This window comes from Trichechus manatus, unplaced genomic scaffold, assembly GCF_000243295.1.
Source record: "Trichechus manatus latirostris isolate Lorelei unplaced genomic scaffold, TriManLat1.0 scaffold00207, whole genome shotgun sequence".
NCBI lineage: Eukaryota > Metazoa > Chordata > Mammalia > Sirenia > Trichechidae > Trichechus > Trichechus manatus.
In genome coordinates this window covers 2,731,330-2,738,075 of record NW_004444143.1, presented here as the reverse complement: position 1 = coordinate 2,738,075, position 6,746 = coordinate 2,731,330, and the positions used below count along the sequence as shown (strand labels likewise).

Below are 6,746 nucleotides of genomic sequence, written 5' to 3'. Positions count from 1 at the left end.
GGCTGAGCCGGGCGCCTTCGGCCGCTTGCGCTTGGCCTCCGCGGTGGCGTCCTCGCGCTTGGGCTGGGTCTCCGGCGGGAGGAGAAGGCGGCCGACACGCTCTTCCTGGGAACCTGGGGTCGTCTGCCCGCCTCGCTTCAGCCTTCCTGATTTCAACTTTCACTGAGCGCCTAGTCGGTGGCGCAGGGCTGGGACTTCCGCGGTGACCACGCCAGACTTGACGTTTGCGTCACCAGACGGGAACATCACAGTAGAGGCGGCAGAAGCGTAGAGCGGAGTAATTAGGGGTGTGATGGGGCAACTACAGGCAGAGTGATCAGGGGCTGATATGGTGAAAGACCAGGACAGGCTGGGAGACACGACAGGTTTCTTATCCAGCCTGAGGGAGGGCCAGGGAGGGCTTCCGGAGGAGGTGATGGGCCCATGGAAGAACAAGACAGCCCCGGGCCCTGCCTCCAGGACTCCCAGTCCAGACCTGTTGCCGTCCAGCGGATTCCGACTCACAGCGACCCTATAGGACAGAGCAGAACAGCCGTATAGGGTTTCCAAGGCTGTAATCTTTACGGAAGCAGACTGCCACATGTTTCTCCCACAGAGCGGTTGGTGGGTTTGAGCCGCCGAACTAGCCAAGTGCTTAACTACTGCGCCACCAGAGCTCCTTCCCAGTCCAGAGATGAAGACAAATACTTCATTAAACAGTGATAGTCCAGGAGTCACCAGATGTATGACAGGAAGGAGAGCTAGAGTGATCATGCCTGAGAGAGGGGGAGAAGCCTAGGGCTCTGTTGGAGCCCAGAGGAGGCACCTGACCCAGCTTGGAGGTCAGGGAGGGCTTCCTGGAGAAGGAGGTATATAAGCTGAATCTGGCAAGGGAAATGTGTAGGGCGGGCATAGGAGTAGAGGACAGCCTGCAGGATAAATGCATTATTATTGCAAACACTACTGTTCTGTGCCGTGGAGTCAGTTCCGACTCATAGCGACCCTACGCACCACAGAACAAAACACTGTCGGTCCTGTGCCACGCTCACGATCGTCGCTATTTTTGAGCCCATTGTTGCAGCCACTGGGTCAATCCATCTCATTGAGGGTCTTCCTTTTTTTCACTGACCCTCGACTTTACCAAGTATGATGTCCTTCTCCAGGGACTGGTCCCTCCTGATAACATGTCCAAAGTACCTGAGATGTAGTCTCACCATCCTTCCTTCTAAGGAGCATTCTGGTTGTACTTCTTCCAAGACACACACAGTACTATGAGGGAAATAATTTGGATGCTCGGATAGAAAATAACAGACCATTTGACCTGGGTGATGGGAGGTGATGGGAGAAGGGCTCCTTGAGGAGCTGGCTTTGATACTGAACCCTGGAGGATGAAAACAGCCGAGGGACAAATGTTCCAAGCATCAGGAACATCAAATGCAAAGGCCTGAGGCAGGAAAGACATGGGTATCTCTCAGAATCCAGGGCCACTCCCAAATTTTGAGCCTCCTTCCTGACATAATGATATGTGAAGAGCCTTAACTGGCTTACCAAAATGATGTTCACCTTAAACAGCTAAAGATTTACGCCAGCCATCTTCTTTAATCTTGCAGCATGGTCCTGGGAATCAGGGCCAAGAGTCTGAATGTGAGGCCAACGGTCTCCCAGCACCCTCACAACTCAAGCCCTGGCTGAGCATGAAGACAGACAGGGGTGGGGTGAGAGGCGAGGCTAGAGAGGAAGCACAGGTCTATTCTTTCATTCATTCATCCACATATCCGTGCATTTATTCCACACATTCACTGAGCACTGGCTGTGTGCCAGGTACTGTTCTAGATGCCAGAGAGGACACCACAGCGAACAAAGCAAAGGTTCCGCCCTGTTGGAGCTCACTTTATAATGCTGGGAACAGTGCTGGAAGTAGCATATTTGACACCTGGGTAGGTTATTACGTTTTTTAAAAAAATAATTTATTTCATTTGTTGTTGTTGTCATTGAGAATATACACAGCAGAACATACTCCAATTCAACAATTTCTACATGTACAATTCAGTGACATTGATTACATCCTTCAAGTGGTACAACCATTCCCACCCTCCATTTCTGAATTGTTCCTCCGCTATTTTCCTATTCCTCCCCCTAAATTTCCTATCTAACCTTTTGAGTTGCCGTTGTCAGTTTGGTCCCATGTAGATAATTTTTTTTTTTTCCCCTTGGTTTTTAATCTTTATTTTCTTTTTTATTTTGCTTTAGGTGAAACTTTACAGAACAAATTAGTTTCTCATTAAACAATTAATACACATATTGTTTTGCAACATTGGGTACTGTCAAATATACTTGGCTAGGCCATGATTCCCAGTATTGTGTGATTGTCTACCATTTTGTCATCTGATGTGATTTTCCTACGAGTTGTAAATCCTGTCTCTATGATGTTGATGAGGTGGGATTAGCAGCAGTTATATTAATGAAGCAGGACTCAATCTACAAGATTGGATTGTGTCTTAAGCCAATCTCTTTTGAAAGAAGCGAGCAGAGAGACATGAGGACCTCATACCACCAAGAAAGAAGACCCAGGAGCATAGCATGTCTTTTGGATCCAGAGTTCCTGCACTGAGAAGCTCCTTGAACAGGGGAAGATTGATGACAAGGACCTTCTCCCAGAGGTGACGAGAGAGAAAGCCTTCCCCTGGAGCTGGCACCCTGAATTAGGACTTCTAGCCTCCTAGACTGTGAGAGAAATTCAGTCTCTTTGTTAAAGGCATCCACTTGTAGTATTCTGTTATAGTGGCACTGATAACTAAGACAGTTACCAACCCCCAAAAATGTAGAACACTTCGCGAATTTGCATGTCATCCTTTCGCAGGGGCCATGCTAATCTTCTCTGTATGGTTCTAATTTTAGTATGTGTGCTGCCAAAGTGAGCGCTGGATAATTCTTAAAAGAGCACAATACTCAAAGCTGGCATTCTTTACTAATTAAGCATCAGAGGTCTTTTCAAGTGTTCGATGCTCATTTGAATATCCTCTTTGGTGAATTATCTATTCAAGTCCTTTGCCTATTTTATGATTGGATTATTTGTCGTTTTTGTTCTTAAGTTGTTGAAGTTTTATGCATATTTCGGATATTAGATTCTTATCAGATACATGGTTTCTAAAGATATTCTCCCAGTTGGTATCTTGTCTTTTCACTTTTTTGAAAAACAAAAACAAAAGTTTTTAATTTTTCTGAGGTCCCATTTATTTATTTTGTCTTTTGCTGTTTGTGCTTTTGTTATTACATTAGACAATCCATGATTAAAAGCGAGGCCTGACAGCCTTGCCCCTGCTTTTTCTTCTAAGAATTTTATGGTTTTAGTTTGCACATTTCAGTCCTTAATCCATTTGAATTTGTTTTTGTGTATGGTGTGAGGCATGGATCCTGTTTCATTTCTCTGCATGTGGAAATCCAATTTTCCCAGAACCATTTATTGAAGAGACTCTTCTTTCCCCATCGAATGGACTTAGCATCCTGTCAAAGATCAGTTGACCACAGACGTGTAAGTTTATTTCTGGACTCTCAATTCTATCCCATTGGTCTATGTGTCTGTTGTTAGACCAGTACCAGGCTGTTTTGATTACTGTAGCTGTATAATATATTTTTAAATCAGAAAGTATGAGTCCTACCATTCTGTTCTTCTCCTTCAACATTCTTTTAGCTGTTCAGGGCCTCTTGCCATTCTATATAAAATTGAGGGCTGGTTTTTCCATTTCTGTAAAGAAAACTGTTGGAATTTTGATCGGGACTACGTTGAATCTATAGATCGCTTTGGGTAGTATTGACATCTTAACAATATTAGGTCTTCCAATCCATGAACACAGAACATCTTTCCATTTATTTAAGTTTTCTTTAATCTCTTTTAGCAGTGTTTTATAATTTTTATTGTATAAGTCGTTCACATCTCTGGTTAAATTTATTCCTAGATGTTTTAGTCTCTTAGATGCTATTGTAAATAGAATCATTTCCCTAATTTCCCTTTCAGATTTCTCATTGCTGTTGTACAGAAACCCAACTGAATTTTTGTTGACCTTGTACACTGAAACTTTGCTAAATTTCTCTGTTAGCTCTAGAAGCTTTCCTGTGGATTCTTTGGGATTTTCTATATATAGGATCATGCCATCTGTGAATAGAGATAATTTTACTTCTTCTTTTCCAATCTGGATACCTTTTATTTATTTTTCTTGTCTTATTGCTCTGGCTAGGACTTCTAATACAATATTAAATAGGAGTAGTGAGAGCAGGCATCCTTGTTTCCAATTTCAAGGGGAAAGCTCTCAAATCTTTTCCCATTAAGTATAATATTGGCTGTTGGTTTTTCATATATGCCCTTAATTTATTGAGGAATTTCCCTCCTATTCCAATCTTCTTGAGTGTTTTCATCAGTCAGGAAAGGGTGTTGGATTTTATCAAATACTTTTTCTGCATTGGAATGGATTATTTTTTATACTCCCTCCTCTTTATCACAGAACTATTTTCAGTTAATAATCATGTAAAAAACCAAAACCAAATCCGTTGCCGTTGAGTTGATTCTGACTCATGCTGACCCCGTGTATTACAGAGTAGAACTGCCCCATAGGGTTTTCTTGGCTGTAATTTTTACAGAAGCAGATCACCAGGGTTGCTGGGTGGGTTGGAATCACCAACCTTTAGGTTAGTAGGTCAGTGCAGACTGTTTGCACACCCAAAGACCTAATGTCTTAGTCTTTTAGTGCTGCTCTGACAGAAATACAAGTGGATGGCTTTAACAAAGAGAAATTTATCTGTTAAATTTATTTTCTCACAGTCTAGTATGCTACAAGTCCAAACTCAGGGCGTCAGCTCCAGGGGATGGTTTTCTCTCTCTCTTGACTCTGGAGGAAGGTTCTCATTATCATCAATCTTCCCCTGGACTAGGAGCTTCTCTGAACAGGAACCTCTGGTGCAAAGGACACTCTCTGCTCCCAGCACTGCTTTCTTGGTGGTATGAGGTCCCCAACTCTCTGCTTGCTTCCCTTTCCTTTTATCTCTTGATAGATAAAAGGTGGTGCAGGCCACACCCCAGGGAAACTCCCTTTAAGTTGGATCAGGGATGTGACCTGGGTAAGGGTGGTGTTACAACCCCACCCTAATCCTCTTTAACATAAAATTACAATCACAAAATGGAGGACAACCACACAATACCGGAAATCATGGCCTAGATAAATTGACACACACATTTTTGGGGGGACATAATTCAATCCATGACACCTAATAATCCTGTAGCAATTATGATTTAGTTGTTCTTTAGTTTTAAAACAATTAACCATGGAAAATGAATACATTTCAATTTTAAAGGTATTCAAATTCAGGAAAGTATTTCATGTATGAATGAAAATCCACACTTACCAAACAAAGATATTGCACCTCTCGGAGCACACTCTTTCCCTGTTTAAATTCCAAGCCCAGAAACTCCAGAGGCGTACACAGGATGTCAGAATAGTTTATCTTTACAGTCACTGTGCTCTCATTTTAATTTCTAATATACTACTTCAGTGCAAGAAGAGGTAGAATCACAGGGATCAGAGACTGAAACAGCATCTGATACAAGCCCAAATGATTCCAAACTGTTATGAATGAACACACAGAGCTGAGTCTTCAAGTGTCTTAGTCATCTACAGCTGCTATAACAGAAGTACCACAAGACGATGGCTTTAACAAAGAGAAGTTTTCTCACAGTCTGGTAGGCTAGAATTCCAGATTCAGGGCATCAGCTCCAGAGGAAGGCATCTCTCTCTGTCGGCTCTGGAGGAAGGTCCTTGTCATCAATCTTCCCCTGCTCTAGGAGCATCTCTGTGCAGGAATCTCAGGTCCAAAGGACGCGCTCTGCTCTGGGCGCTGCTTTCTTGGTGGTATGAAGTCCCCAACTCTCTGCTTGCTTCCCTTTCATCTCTTGTAAGATAAAAGGTGGTGCAGGCCACACCCTAGGGAAACTCCCTTTACATTGGATCAAGTATGTGACCTTAGTAAGGATGTAACAATCCCACCCTAATCCTCTTTAACATAAAAGTATGATCACAAAATGGAGGAAAATCACACAATACCAGGAATCATGGCCCAGCCAAATTGATACACACATTTTTGGGGGGACATAATTCACCGCATGACATCATGTATCAGAGGTAAATGTGTACCTGGGAGTTCTCCATATTAACTTCCATTGTGGCAAACAGATCCTAGCGTGGCCTCCATGTTCATGCCCTGTATAATCCCCTCCCCTTGAGCAAAAGCAGACCCGGGACTTGCTTCTAACCAGTAGAATATGGCAAAGGAAATGGGTGTCACTCCCATGGTCCTATCACATTATATAAGACTCCGTGTTAACTGACTGGAAAGAGAAATTCTCAGTTGCTGACTTGAAGAAGTAAGCTGCCATGTAGTATGAAGGCCTATGAAGAGGGCCACATGGCATGGAACTGTGGGCGGCCCCAGCCTACAGCCAGCAGGACGACGGAGACCTCGTTCCTACAACCATGAAGAGTTGAATTCTGCTAACAATCTGAGAGAGCTTGAAAGCCGATCTTTCTCCATCTGAACCCTTGGTGAGACTGCAGCCCTGGCCCACATCTGGACTGCAGCCTGGTCAGACTCTGTCGCAGAGCACCCAGTTAAACCATGTCTGGATTCCTAGTGCATGGAAACTGTGAGATAATAAATACGTCTTGTTTTAAGCCACTAAGTTTGTGGTAATTGGTTACACAGCAATAGAAAACTAATAC

The 6,746-nt window shown here is 43.5% G+C and overlaps 1 non-coding gene across 1 annotated transcript; it reads right to left on the bottom strand.

Moving 5' to 3' along the window:
* Positions 1–2,794: 2,794 nt before the first annotated feature.
* LOC111822760 (U6 spliceosomal RNA) lies at positions 2,795–2,901 on the bottom strand. The gene has a single exon (XR_002825869.1). It is a non-coding gene; the product is annotated as a U6 spliceosomal RNA (small nuclear RNA).
* Positions 2,902–6,746: the final 3,845 nt, after the last annotated feature.